At 47.8% G+C, this 14,943-nt stretch overlaps 2 protein-coding genes across 3 annotated transcripts in view; one reads left to right on the forward strand and one right to left on the reverse strand.

Annotated features, from left to right (window-relative positions):
- Window positions 1-14,943, reverse strand: part of TAF15 (TATA-box binding protein associated factor 15) — a 147,988-nt gene that overhangs the window by 83,529 nt on the left and 49,516 nt on the right. The gene's annotated exons all lie outside the window — the stretch shown is intronic.
- LOC134412730 (NADPH--cytochrome P450 reductase) overlaps window positions 1-14,943 on the forward strand; it is a 48,739-nt gene that overhangs the window by 3,628 nt on the left and 30,168 nt on the right. The window contains exon 1 of one of the 2 annotated variants that reach the window (XM_063146739.1): window positions 2,716-2,806. The exons of the other annotated variant lie outside the window; for it this stretch is intronic. The gene's annotated coding sequence lies outside the window, so the exon portion shown is untranslated. Of the gene's footprint in view, window positions 1-2,715; window positions 2,807-14,943 lie in introns of those variants that run through there. 2 annotated transcript variants of the gene reach the window in all.

Consider the following 14,943-nt stretch of genomic DNA (forward strand, 5'->3'; position numbering starts at 1 on the left):
CCACGGTTGCCACCCCTGGTAGTGCCTGAGGAATGTTTCTCATCCCCTGCCTCCCAGATTCAACGGCCCTCCAGCAGTCAGGCAAGCTGAATGCCGAGTAGGGGCATCAGCGTCTACAGTGCTTAATAAATAAATGGATAAAAATAATGTCCTTTATGACTATTCAATAAATGTCCACCTTTAATAAATCAATCAATCCCTGGGTGCACATCCTAATGAAATGTGCTGCGCACGCCTATGGTAGTCGCACCCACCTTTGGAAAACCCTCCACCATGCAGTTTTGGGGTGGGTGGGAGAATGAATGAATGAATATATTTTATTACGGTCATTGACCAATTCCAACAGTACATTTAACAAACACTCTATACAAAATGCATTAACACATTAAAACTACCAACAACTAGAGAGTCAGAGTTCAAAACAGTTATATCAACAAATCCGTCTAAAATCACAGAGTACACTCAGGGGCTAAAAAGGTACGGCATGTTATTGCAATTGCACAAAATTTAGCTACTTTATTGGAGAAGATTTGGGTATCTTTCAAACGCCTTCTGGAAACACCCTTGTTACCCCGGGTGGTAATTAAATTCATCGTGCCGCTCCATCGTAACGCTCCTTGTATTGCTTTTACTGGAATTGTTTTTCATGCTGTGTTTTTAATATCGTATTTATAAACACGATTTTAATATTTAGATGTGATCCCCTTGGGGATGTCATTATATTTCATAAAATATAAATATCACAAATGAAAATAAATAATGGGGTATAAATAATAATTTTTTACACATAGCTAAATCTCTATAATTACTTCCAACAAGTTACATATACAATTAGAACATAAGTTAATGATACAAGTAGACAAACCCTGTCCTCAGTACATTTCCTACTTGCTAATTTCTTGAATTCACCCTCTTATTATTTGCCAGTGTTTCATGTCTGTGAACTTTTCCGCTGTGAGGCATCTACACTGACTGATCTCATTCAGAGACAGAGAACTGGGTTCCGTAGCCCAATCTTTTCTCCTTGTTTTTCTCAGGAGCAAACCTTTCCAATTACCCCCTCCTCCTTTGCCCATTTCTAAAAATAACCAAATAAACAAAATTAGACCTTTAACGCAGCCTTCAGACGGAACCCGGGCAGTTTTGGCTTTGTCCTTTTATGGCTAGTGAATAATTTACCTACTGTTATTCAAAGTTAATTTATGTCGTTCTCATTTAGGGCTCGTTTTTATGTGTGTTTTTCTCTGCTGCTGTTCTGAAACAGCAAAACACAAGACTTTGGGGTTGCTTTCTTCCAGACAACAACAGGGCATAAATATTGTAACATAAAATAAAGCTAATAATACTAATAAGTTCCACTGAGTTCACCCAAGTAAATAGGTACAGGAGGAATGCAGCCTTGGTTCAGCTTTTTGCACCATATTATTATGGGTACCATTCTGCAAGAAGTTGGACCAAAGCTGCAGAATAACCCATGATAATATTGGACCAAGGGCATGTCTACACCAGGTATTTATCCCAGGATCGTCCTGGGATCGTTCCTGTGCATCCAGATGACACACAGGGGATCCCGGGAGCAGGCAGAGGAGGGCAACCAGGATGATCAGGGGTCTGGAAACAAAGCCCTATGAGGAGAGACTGAAAGAACTGGGCATGTTTGGCCTGGAGAAGAGAAGATGGAGGGGAGACATGAGAGCAAAAGGTTGTCACACAGAGGAGGTTCAGGATCTCTCCTCGATCCTCCCAGAGTGCAGGACACAGAATAACAGGCTCAAGTTAAAGGAAGCCAGATTCCAGCTGGACATCAGGAAAAACTTCCTGACTGTTAGAGCAGTATGACAATGGAATCGGTTAACTAGGGAGGTAGTGGGCTCTCCCACACTAGAGGCCTTCAAGAGGCAGCTGGACAACCATCTGTCAGGGATGCTTTAGGGTGGATTCCTGCATTGAGCAGGGGGTTGGACTCGATGGCCTCGTAGGTCCCTTCCAACTCTGCTATTCTACGATCCCTCCATTTGCCTGGCATAATCCTTAGGTGTAGAAAGGGCCCAAGTCTGCACAATATAACCCGTATCATGATGGGTGTCGCGCTGCACGGAGTTGGACCGGGGCTGCATTCCTCCCGTACCTATTTACCTGGGTGTAAGCTCCACTGAACGCAGTGGGACTGGCTTCTGAGTAGACGCGTATAGGATCGCGCTATAAAGTGCCCACCTGGGAGGGCTACCTGGGCCCCTCCCCTGCAACCCGGCGCCCTCCAAGGCTGTAGGACTGCCATTCCCACAAGCCTCCAGCCACAGGTTGCGCAATGCAATGCTGTCAAATGTCATGCAATGCAATGCAATGCAATGCTGTCCAATGTCATGCAACGCAACGCAGTGCAATACAATGTAGCGCAACCCCAGCTTTTCCTCTCCTCCCCTTTCTGCACATGCGCCGGCCCTCCCCCGCCCTTCCAGCTGTGAGCCGGGAGGGACGTACCATTACGCGCATGGGGGGGGGGTCGGATTACGGGGAAGACCGGAGGCGAGGTGAGGGGCGGGCGGGCGGAGGGAGGCTGGGTTTCCTACGGCAGCTCTTGGGCGCGGGGAGGGGAGCGAGGAGGCTGCCCGGGGGGGGGCTGTCCCGCGGCCTCCCCCCCGCCCGCGGGGCGCAGTGGTAGGTCCCGGCCCCGCCCCCTCCTCCCCTCCCCTCCCCTCCCTTCCCCTCCGTCTCTCGGCCCCGAGGAGGCCCAGCTCTGCTCAGCTGCTGCTGCCGCCGCCGCCGGCTGCCCTTGCCACCGACGTAGATCCAGAGGGGCCGCTCGGTGAGTGAGCCAAGGTGGGAAGGGGCTCGGACGCCTGGGTCCCTCCTCTCTCGCTTTAAGGGGAGGGGGGGCAGAGGCAGGACGCCTGGGTTCCCTCTCTCTTTAAGGGGAGAGGGGGGGCAGAGGTCGGACGCCTGGGTCCTCTGTCGCTTTAAGGGGAGAGGGGGGCAGAGGCAGGACGCCTGGGTTCCCTCTCTCTTTAAGGGGAGAGGGGGGGGCAGAGGTCGGACGCCTGGGTTCCCCCTCTCTTTAAGGGGAGGGGGCAGAGGCAGGACGCCTGGGTCCTCTCTTTAAGGGGAGGGGGGCAGAGGCAGGACGCCTGGGTCCTCTGTCGCTTTAAGGGGAGGGGGGGCAGAGGCAGGACGCCTGGGTTCCCTCTCTCTTTAAGGGGAGAGGGGGGCAGAGGTCGGACGCCTGGGTCCTCTGTCGCTTTAAGGGGAGGGGGGGGGCAGAGGCAGGACGCCTGGGTCCTCTGTCGCTTTAAGGGGAGAGGGGGGGCAGAGGTCGGACGCCTATGTCCTCTGTCGCTTTAAGGGGAGAGGGGGGGCAGAGGCAAGACGCCTGGGTCCTCTCTTTAAGGGGAGGGGACAGAGGCCGGACGCCTGGGTCCTCTCTTTAAGGGGAGGGGGGGCAGAGGCCGGACGCCTGGGTCCTCTCTTTAAGGGGAGGGGGCAGAGGCAGGACGCCTGGGTCCTCTCTTTAAGGGGGGGGGCAGAGGCCAGACGTCTGGGTTCCCTCTTGTTTCATTTAAAGTGGGGGCGAACTCCTGGGTTTCTCTTGATTTAAGCTTGATTTGAGGGGGCGGGGGCAGAGGCTGGACGCCTGGGTTCTTTTTGCTGTAAGAGGGGAAACAGCGGACGGACTCCTGGGTTCCCTCTTGTTTGCTTTAAGGGGGAAGAATAGGAGCCGGATCCCCACGTCCCTTTTATGTATTTTAAAGGGAGCAATAAAGAGCTCACTCAGTCCATCTATTTCATCCCTGCAAACAGCCAGGATGGGCAATGAATGGGAGCTGGGCGCCTGGGTTCCCCCTTGCTTTAAGGGGGCTGGCAAGAGCCAAGGCCGGACGCCTGGGTTCCCTCTTGCTTGCTTTAAAAGGGGAAGAGCCGAGCCCGGACGCCTGGGTTCTCCCTGGAGTAGCAAAGGGAGGAAAGTTCAGCTTCCTGGAGATTGACGCCTGCCTGGGTTTCCGGGTTGGGCTTAGTGGTGGCTGCACCTCCTTGGGGGTGTTACAGGTGGATCCTGGGCTCACTTTGCACCAGGAAAGGTGCCGAAGACCTGAGTTGAGACTCCTGGGTCTTCTTTTGCCATCAGACTCCTGTGACCGAAATCTGTGACTCCTGAGGCCCTCAGCATTAAAGCACTCAGAGGGCTGCCTAGAGTCAGGACTCCCGAGTTCTCTGGGAAGCCCGGAAAGGCTTGTATCAAGGCAGGAGAGATAAACAAAATCAAAGCCTTTTAAAAATTGGCATTTAAAATCCCTTTAAAGCCCCAATCCTATATCAAGTGTCTCCTTAAAAAGAAAAGCAAAAAGAGATCACCTGGTTTAAAACGGCCTCCTCCGCGCGCGCACCTGTTTGACCCTGCATTTCCAGTCTCTTAAACCATCAAACTAAGGCCTACAAATCTCCGTATGTTTAGACAGAAGAAAGTCCTACAATTCGCATCATGGCTGACTTCTTTCTATTGAATTATGTTTAGGATTGTAGGACCCTGAGAGTTGTAGGGCTTCCTCCCCAGCATTGTCTAAACGTGCATAGGATTGTGAGACCTTTTTCTGTGGAAACATGCATGGACTGGCAAGGGCATCCTGGTAGTTGTAGGCCTTTTCCTGTCTAAACATGCATAGGATTGTAGGACCTTTTTCTGTCAAAACATGCATAGGATTGTAGGACCTTTTTCTGTCTAAACATGCATGGACTGGCAGGGGCATGCTGGGAGTTGTAGGCCTTTTCCTGTCTAAACATGGTGAAGATTGTAGTCATTTTCCTGTCTAAACATGCATAGGATTGTAGGACCTTTTTCTGTCTAAACATGCATAGGATTGTAGGACCTTTTTCTGTCTAAACATGCATAGGATTGTAGGACCTTTTTCTGTCTAAACATGCATAGGATTGTAGGACCTTTTCCTGTCTAAACATGTGGGCGTCCTGGGAGTTGTAGGCTTTTTTGGGGTCTAAAGATGCATAGGATTGTAGGACCTTTTTCTGTCTAAATATGCATAGGATTGTAGGACCTTTTCCTGTCTAAACATGCTGAGGATTATAGTCATTTTCCTGTCTAAACATGCATCAGATTGTAGGACTTTTTTCCTGACTAGACATGCATTGGATTGCAGACTAGTTGAGTTCAAGGCTGTCCTTCTAGGTAAAAACAGAGAACTGTAATGGGAAATCTGGTTTCTGAGATTAAGCATGTTAACAGTCGCAGTGTCAGGAATCCTGTTGCATCATGGTGAGTTTCTACCGGAGTCTGGAAAGTAGAAACACATCGAGGATCCTTGTTGCACGGAGGCTTGGACCACCTCTCTGGGTTCTTGGTGCACGGGCATCAACAGCTTTTGGGCCACCTTGTTGTACCTGTACAGTTGAAATCTAAATGGGCAATGCCTTCGCTCGCTCCTCGCTTACCTTTTCAAAGCGTGTTCATGGATCGTCAGAGGCCTCTCTTGGCTCTAGGGCTGGCTGGTCATCAGCTGTGTCGTGACCAGCCAGATGGTTTGCGTTACACCTTTGACGATCCCTGGCCGGCTGGCTGGGGTTCAGTTTGTCTGACTCTGTGCTTGAATTAGGACAGGCAAAGGTGTGTGTGTGTGTGTGTTTTCCCGGGGGGGGGGGGGGCGCCAAAAGAAATTCACAAGCATATTAAAATTATGGAACTCCCTGCCACAGATTTATTTATTTATTTATTACATTTATATACCGCCCCACAGCCAAAGCTCTCTGGGCGGTTCACAAAAGTTAAAACAGTAAACATTAAAAAAAGTATACAAAATTTAAAAACCCATCAGGAACATAAACACAACCGTATCCATTTAAATACAACAGTTCTGGGGTCTGTTAGAAAACAAACTTAGCGTTGTTAAATGCTGTTAAATGCCTGGGAGAAGAGAAAAGTCTTGACCTGGCGCCGGAGAGATAACAATGTTGGCGCCGGGTGAGCCTCATCAGGGAGAGCATTCCACAGTCGGGGGGCCACCACCGAAAAGGCTCTCTCCCTCGTTGCCATCCTCCGAGCTTCCCTCGGAGTAGGCACTCGGAGGAGGACCTTAGAGGTCGAGCGCAGCGTACAGGCAGGTTCATGTCGGGAGAGGCGTTCCATCAGGTATTGTGGTCCCAAGCCGTGTAAGGCTTTATAGGTTAAAACCTATAGTAGTGATGGCCACCCATTTGGATGGGGGTTGGATAAATTCCTGGAGGAGAAGGCTATCCATGGCTACTAGCCCTGATGGCTAGGTGCAACCTCCGGTATCCGAGGCAGTAAACCTGCATTCACCAGTTGCCGGGGAACATGGGTGGGAGGGTGCTGTTGCACCATGTCCTGCTTGTTCATCCCTGGCCGATGGCTGGTTGGCCCCTGTGTGAACCGAGTGCTGGACTAGATGGACCCTTGGTCTGACCCAGCAAGGCTCTTCTGGTGTTCTTAAGTTTCCCCCACCCCCCATTATCCACATCACAGCCCGCTTGTAGCTTTCCAAAGCAATAGCTCAGGGGACTGACGCAAAAGATACAGGTGTTGTGCGGACAGGTTTGGTTAGCGAGTGTCATCTTACCTGTGTTGAAACTGGTTTGTTGCAAGCGTTGGGAGGAAACTCTGGTGTAAACTGGTGTCCCTACATAATGCAGAACGGCTTAGGGATTTTATTATATTGCAAATAAATGTATAAAATCATAAACTTGGGCCTCTGTGGTATTCTGCCTAGGACTGCAGCTGGTCCTCCACCTGGAATATCAGATTTTTTTACACCCATTCCCAAGGAACCACCTAGGCCTGATTTCTCATTTATATTTCCAAAAATGCTCTAGGCCCTGGTTCCTTATCTGCTTTTATTCCTTTATTAATAGTTTTTATATGCTGCTCAGTATAGTAAAATCTTTTAAAGTGGTTCACATCTAAATATTAAAAGTCACATCTAAATACACTGTTAAATACAGTTTTGATTGCAAGAATGATACGAGGTCAGATTTAAAATGTGCCATTAAAAGTAATTTTATCTGCAGTAACAATATGAAACAGTACAAGGTGGAGTGGCATAGGATTAATTGCAATTAATTGCAAGCCAGTACAGGGGGATATAATAATAATAATAATAATAATAATAATAATAACAATATCAACAACAACACAAATGCAACATCATACAACTAATTAAAACATTTAAAACCAATACATCACTAAAAGCAGCATGTGTATTTTATTATTATTATTACATTTATAACCCTCCTCTTTTCCTGTTGCAAGAAACCCCAAACGGCTTACGTGGTCCTCCTCCATTTTATCCTCACAGCAACCCTGTGAGGTAGGAGAGGCTGAGACTCAGTGACTGGCCTATAGAGTCACCCAGTGAGCTTCATGGCTGAGTGGGGACTTGAACCCAGATCTCCAGAGTCTAAGTCCAACACTCTAACCACTCCACCAGACTGTCTCTCTTTCCGGTGGTGTTGCTGCCCCGTCCCCTTGAAATAATCTACTCCGGGTTAATGTCTGTCTGCTGGCTGTGCTGAGCTTTCGTTTCTTATTTATTTTGTGACATTTTTTACTCTACCCTGTGCCTGTTTGGTGCATTCTCTTCCCCTCCTTATTTTATTATGATTTTATTAGAATGTAAGCCTATGCGGCAGGGTCTTGCTATTTTATTGTTTTACTCTGTACAGCACCATGCACATTGATGGCGCTATATAAATAAATAAATAATAATAATAATAATAATAATAATAATAATGACATCTCTCCACAGTATCAAAATGCACTGTTAAAAACACTATATTGAAACACAGCATTAAAAACTTCTCCAACCACGAATGATCAAGGAGGTGTGAAATGGGGCAGCATAATTAAATTACTTACAGCCCAGGGAAATTCCTGCGGCCAGGATGTTGTTCTAGCCCGGGTCATGGTTTCTCCCCGTTATATAACACACTTGAGCCACGGAAGTGTCATTGAATGATGTGAAAGATAGAATAAGATAAGACCTTGGGTGTTTGCTTAGGGACCGGCACCTTGATTTTGGATTGGATCCAGGGAAGCAGGTGGCGCCCCCTGGTGGGGAGATGGCGTGGTTGCTTGTGGTCCTAGGCATTGGGCGTGACGCTTAGATCGCGGGGGGTCTGGATACTTGAATGATTGTGGGGTGTTGCTAGTGGCCAGTAGTACATAGACTAGAATTTTTGACCCCCAAAAGGCTTTGATCTTTGCAACAACAAAGCCTTGCTAAAAGATCTTCTGAAGTTTTAATTTTTGTGAACCGCCCAGAGAGCTTTGGCTATTGGGCGGTATAAAAATGTAATAAACAAATAAATAAAATTAAGGAAGCAATCAGGCAGGGTGGCTTGAATTTTATTAAATTCAGCCTTCTGTGAGATGTGTTGGACTTCAACTCCCATCATGCCCAGCCAATGGCCATGCTGGGTGGGCACGGTGGGAGTTGAAATCCAACACACCCACAGGGCACCAGCTTAGAGAAAGCAGATAAATTCCATGTATAGTGGAGCCACAGTTGTGGAAATTGGGGCGGGTAGGTTGTTATAACCTTAATAAAATCAAAAGCGATTCACTAATCTTCCTGAAAATTGCACGTATCAGAAAGAAACACCAATTTTACTTAACCTCAAAATTTGAAGAAGATTGGTTAAAGATTGAGGGAAGAAAGGCACTTAACAGGGGGGAAGTGGAAAAACCCTCAGTGATGCATTAGTGTTTCTTGCAACTGTTTGTACTCATCTCTGATAAAGACACTAAATCTTCCATGTTTTAATGGTTGCTGTATTCTTTCCCCCTTTCTACTGTAGCTGGTGGAATGGAATTTTTTAAAATAATATATTTTTGCACCAGGCGGGTGGATCTCCGAGATCCCAGCAACAAAGGCCACAGCTAGACCGAAGGTTTAGCCTGGGATCATCCAGGGTTCGCCCCTGCCTGAGCACTGGATCCCCTGTGTGTGACCTAGATGAACAGGTTTGACCCCTGGATGATCCAGGGATAAACCTTAGGTCTAGCTATGGCCAAAGTTACAATCCTGAAGAACGCTCATCCCCGATTTAAGTGTCCATAGGCTGGTGCCCTCGTGATGGCCGTGAGGGTGCCTCCCCTTTATGCAAGCCAACTTGGCTAACACCCTGGAGTGCGTTGACTTTTTCCCTAGAATGAGGAGTGAGAAAAATCCCAGGCATCTGGTTGGCCAGGTGTAAGGGGGGGGGGGGGGGAACAGAAAAAATAGGAATTATCTCCTGAAAACTGAGCAGCACATTTTCTTCTTCTCCCCACCCACCCAAAAAGCCCTTCCTCTTGGTCTGCAGGAAGCTAGTGAGATCAAGTTCTCATTACGTAGAGGACTTGGAGAGGTTTGGAAATCATGTCAACTGGAGGCAGGGCAAGAAACAGCCTGGAATAATTGTGTTTGATTCTGGGCACCCCATTTCCAGAAGGACGTTGGCAGGGTAGAACAAGTACAGAGGAAGCCTTCAAGAGGCAGCTGGACAACCATCTGTCAGGAATGCTTTAGGGTGGATTCCTGCATTGAGCAGGGGGGTTGGACTTGATGGCCTTATAGGGCCCTTTCAACTCTACTATTTTATGATTCTATGATTCTGGCTGGACATCAGGAAAATCTTCTAGACTGTTAGAGCCGTATGACAATGGAACCAGTGACCTAGGGAGGTGGTGGGCTCTCCCACACTAGAGGCCTTCAAGAGGCAGCTGGACAACCATCTGTCAGGGATGCTTTAGGGTGGATTCCTGCATTGAGCAGGGGGTTGGACTCGATAGCCTTGTAAGCCCCTTCCAACTCTGCTATTCTATGATTCTATGATTCCATTTGGGCAGCAAAGATGATACGGGCACTTGAGGACGGGCTGAAGGAACTGGGGATGTTCATTCTGGAGCAAAGGAGACATCTGAGCAATGTTTATTTATTTATTTAATTTATTTATGTATTTATTACATTTTTAGACCGCCCAATAGCCGAAGCTCTCTGGGCGGTTCACAAAAATTAAAACTGCGAAAAGCATAAAAACAACCAACAATTTAAAAACGTGAATACAAAACACAATATAAAAAGCACAACCAGGATTAAAACCACACAGCAAAAAAATGATACAGGCTAAAATATAGAATTAAAACAGCAAAGTTTAAATGTAAGTTAAATTAAGTGTTAAAATGCTGAGAAAATAAAAAGGTAGATCAAATGTTCAGGTACATCAAAGGGCCCCACAAGGAAGGTGGTCAAGAGCTAGCTTCCAGGGCCCCAGAAATTAGGACCGGAAATAATGGGTATAAATTAGAACTACCTAGATTCCGATTAAATATAAGGAAAAGTTTCCTGATGGTAGGATCTGTACAACAGCGGAACAGTCTACCTACGGAGTTTGTGGGTTCTCCATCTCTGCAGGGTTTTAAGACGAGGCTGGACAGCCACCTCTCATGGATGGTTTAATTGGTTTTCCTGCACATTACAGAGGGTTGGACTAGATGATTTCTGTGGTCCCTTCCCAACCCCACAATTCTGTGATTCTATAAATTTCCTCTCTCTGGGATTTTGTGAGCTTGACCCGCTTTGTGTGAGCTCAGGGTCTTTTATAGAGGGGTCCTCCTGGTGAGCGTGACAAGGGAGGATCCCAGATGACTAACTTCCTCTACCCTAGCTTTCTGGTCTCCTCCCAATGTGTTGGATTTCAGCTCCCGTCATCCTGATCATTGTGACTGCTGGGAGCTGTAGTCCAAAAACATCTGGATGGGGTAACAATTTGGGGATGTCTGATCCGAGACCAGGGGGCTGGGAACCTTTCGCCTTCCAGATGTGGTGGGAGTCACAACCCCCATCAGCCTGCATGACCCGTGATTAGGGATAATGGGTTCTGTAGTCCAACAACATCCAGAGAGGCACAGATTTGAGTACCTGTGACCTTTACACTTCTGTGCACGGCCACTGTTTGTTTTTTAAATGCAAAGATTCTGGTACCCAGGAATGGGAAAATCATTTCTGAAAACTTTTTGCCCCCAGTTAGATTCTTGGGCAGGCTTTCCCAACCTGGAGCCCTCCAGATGTTTTGGACTTCAATTCCCATCAGCCCTAGCAGGCATGGCTAAGGGTAAGGCATGCTAGGACACAAAAGGAAATTGGGAGGGAGGAAGAAAAAAATAAAGAAGCAAATTCAGGCACTTGATTCTTAGCTGCAAAGTTCAGCAGTGGCTTCCTTTCCCTCCGATGTCATTAGCACGACCCGGGCACGATGTTTTTGAATGGTGCCTTTAATTTTATTGATTGATTTATAACATTTCTCTACTGGCCAATAACACAAGCTCTCTGGTCGGTTCACAACAATGAAATAATATTTAAATGTAATGGATAAATTCATCTGGCTACTTTCAAGGAAGCTACTAGCCTACCTCGCAGGGTTGCTGTTGTGAGGATACACCGTAGAGGAGGAGGATTATGTATGCAGACTCAAGTTCCTTGGAGGAAAAAATATGAAATATAAATGTAATAATAAATAAATAAACTTTAACAACTGAGTGCAGGCAGACATTTCACAGATGTAGTTTGGTCAGGCAGGGATTTGCTGTGGTGAAGAATGCTTCAACTCTGTCGAATTTCCATCTAGCACGAAGTTGTGGGAAACACCGGCCCCGTTCAGAAGATACCTTAAACTGCGGCTTTAACCAAAGTGGTTAAGCCAGAAAGCCAGGCTGTGTTCAGAAGACACCATAAACCACTGCTTTAACCACAGTGAATAAGGCTTTCTAGCTTAACCACCGTGGTTAAAGCCGTGGTTTAAGGTGTCTTCTGAACACAGGCCTGCTTTTTGGCTTAACCACCGTGGTTAAAGCCGTGGTTTAAGGTGTCTTTTGAACACAGGCCTGCTTTTTGGCTTAACCACCGTGGTTAAAGCCGTGGTTTAAGGTGTCTTCTGAATGGGGCCATAGAAGGCGTCTCAGAATAAAAAGTGACATTTTTGATTTAGGAGGTCTGGTGTGCAGGTTGCCCACCACCAGTGTAGTGTCAGCCCCTTAAACTGTACAGGGCATCTCATATGGACTAGAGTCTTAGCATCCCATTTTGGAATGGTGAGAGCTGAATCGGAACTGCAGCTTCCAACATCAATAACGCTGCGGGCAGAATTTTGGTTTTTCGTTGCAGCGATACGGTATGCAGATCAGGACTTCAGGTAACGAAGTCCTGCCAATTAACGGCACACTCTGGCTGTTGAATGAGTTGCCCACAGCTGGTCTGCAAAAGGGTAATTGAAACCGGCCTTATTTGGATTCCACATCAATTTTTCTTTTCTTTTTAAAAGTTTCTGAATGCTCTTTGCAAGCAGAACGCAAAAAATGAGCCCAGCGTTATCAGAGAGGATGCCGGGCAGATGACTTTCCAATCTAGGGCTGTGTGATTAAACATAAGCGCCGGCCAAATTGGGGTCGCTGTGACTGTCTTGCGCCCCGGCCCCTACTCACACCCACCCACCCACCTAGGCCCGGCTGCTCCTTTATCAGAGACTATAGTTGTGAATTGCTCCAAATTAGCTTCATCTTTCTTTCTCTTTCATCCCATTCTCCTCTTTCTGTAGCTTCTCATCCAAAGAACCCAAATTGCCGTTTTTAGAGACCAGTTCGGGAGGAAGAACTGGCAACTGGGATAATTGCGTCTCTTTACTCCTTTTTTTCACGACACCTCGGCTGAACTTCTGATTATTATTTTTTTTAAAATGTGATGTTTCTTCTTCTTCTTGGTGTTGTTTTACACGGGAGACAAACAGTCCCCAGCTGAACGGCTCTTGTGTAAGACGCTTGGCACGAGAGGCAGCTTGAAATGCGAGCTGGGCTTAATCTCCGGACAGAAATGTGGTTAAGCGGTTGGGCGTCTCAAGGGCCGTGTTAAAAGGGGCGCTTTGTGCCTGAGAGGAACGCTCTACCGGTTTGATTTCTGCAGTGCCCAGGCCTGCAACGTGAGCAGCTGTGAACTTCAGCGACCTGTTCCATCTGTGTCAGGTGTCTTCTTCAATTGCCTTTTCCAAATTGTCTTGTTCTTTCCTATTCGGCTGGGTAGTTTTACCTTTGCACGGGGAGTGCTGTCATCCTTAAAATCCAGGTCCCTCTGGGAGGTGCAGTCATTTTGGTGTGCTTTATGAAAATACTTGAAAGGTTGTCGCACAGAGGAAGGCCAGGATCTCTTCTGGATCCTCCCAGAGTGCAGGACACGGAATCACGGGCTCAAGTTAAAGGAAGCCAAATTCCGGCTGGACATCAGGAAAAACTTCCTGACTGTTAGAGTAGGACGACAATGGAACCCATGACCTAGGGAGGTTGTGGGCTCTCCCACACTGGAAGCCTTCAAGAGGCAGCTGGACAACCATCTGTCAGGGATGCTTTATGGTAGATTCCTGCATTGAGCAGAGGGTTGGACTTGATGGCCTTATAGGCCCCTTCCAACTCTACTATTCTAGGATTACAGCATTTTCACCTCTCCTTTCCCCCTCTTGCAAGGAATCCAAGGTGGTGTGTGGTCCCCCCTCCTCTCCATTTTAGCCTCACAACAACCCTGCGAAGTAGGTTAGTTGTGGACTGCCCTCAAGTCAGTTTCATTGCTAACCAGGGACTAGAGACAATGTCAAACATTAAAATGTGCATACCACTGTCATAGTTCTTTTGTTTTATTTTTCGTGGTGTGATGGAGCCCAGGGAGCGAGCTTTTAAAATTTGGAACGTGAGGGCTGCAACGTTTCTTGCGTGACCAAAAAGGTGCCCCCGTGTAGTACCGGGGTACTGGGTCTCCCTTACCTTTGTACAAAGACATTAAAAATCCGTAACAGCAGAACGTGGTGTGAGTGTGTATAGGTAGGGGTGTGTGTGAGAGAGAGACAGACAGACAGTCCTTGAGTTTTAGTGAAACTATTGAGCCATACATTTCACTGGTTTGAAGTATATCTCAGCTACAAACCTGCTCAGGCAGTAGTTTCAGGTCGAGGTTTGGCGATCTGCCAGGCACGTGAGGATTATTCATCCTTATTTTCCAGGTGAGATGTGATGTGTGGGGCCTAGGTTAGGGTGAAGAAGTGGCGTGCCCAACGTTACCCAGTGAACTTCCTGGGTCTCCCAAATCCCAAATCCAAAGACACCCAGCTTTCTCTGGAAGTGGGCATTTCCACCGTTGGCTATGCTGGCTGTGGCAGATGGGAGCTGTAGCCCTTGGCTATAAACCCCTGGCCAGCTGGGACCCTCTTCAACGTTGCTTGCTGTCTCGCTAGGGAGACGCCCCAACTGGGGTTCGACGTCTCTGCACCTCTGGAGCCGCTGTTTCTCGTGCCAATGACAAATCGAGCTCTTCTTCACCTCCCGTTCCCTGCTAGGTACCGTGGATCGTGGCCCTTGCCTGCCCCTGGTCCCTCTGATCTGGAGCGTAAGCCTCCACCTCTTTTTGACAATGCACCTGCCTGCATCGCCGCCTCCCCGGACTAAATGCCCAGGTGGGAGCATCCTTCTGAGCTGAGGGTCCGTGACAATGAGGCCTCCGTCCCTGATCGTGCGGCTTCTCTCTCCGCACCCCCCCCCCCCCAAATTCCACCTCCTCCGTTGACTGGCAGAATTGGAAATACCACATTCTTTGGCTTCTTAATGGAAATGGGATCCAGGTGAGGGTGATGCAATGGGACGCATTCTTCCTCCTCCAGAGAGCGGTGGGCGACTCAATAATCCATCTGGCCCTGGGGCTAAGGTGCCAGGAGTTGTGTTTGGGCCTGCCCCTCCAGGACCTGATAAAGCCCCGGGGCCTTCTGTGGGGCAGCCCCAAACGAAGGGGAGGGTGAACATGAAATTGCACCTGCTGAAGACAGCATCTGATCTGCCGAGCAAGGGAACTTCCGCCCCCTTTGCAGGTTCTCCAATTTGCTGATTTCTGATCAATTTGCGCGAATTGCAAAACC

The sequence above is a fragment of the Elgaria multicarinata genome, chromosome 22 (assembly GCF_023053635.1).
Source record: "Elgaria multicarinata webbii isolate HBS135686 ecotype San Diego chromosome 22, rElgMul1.1.pri, whole genome shotgun sequence".
NCBI classification, from domain to species: Eukaryota; Metazoa; Chordata; class Lepidosauria; order Squamata; family Anguidae; genus Elgaria; species Elgaria multicarinata.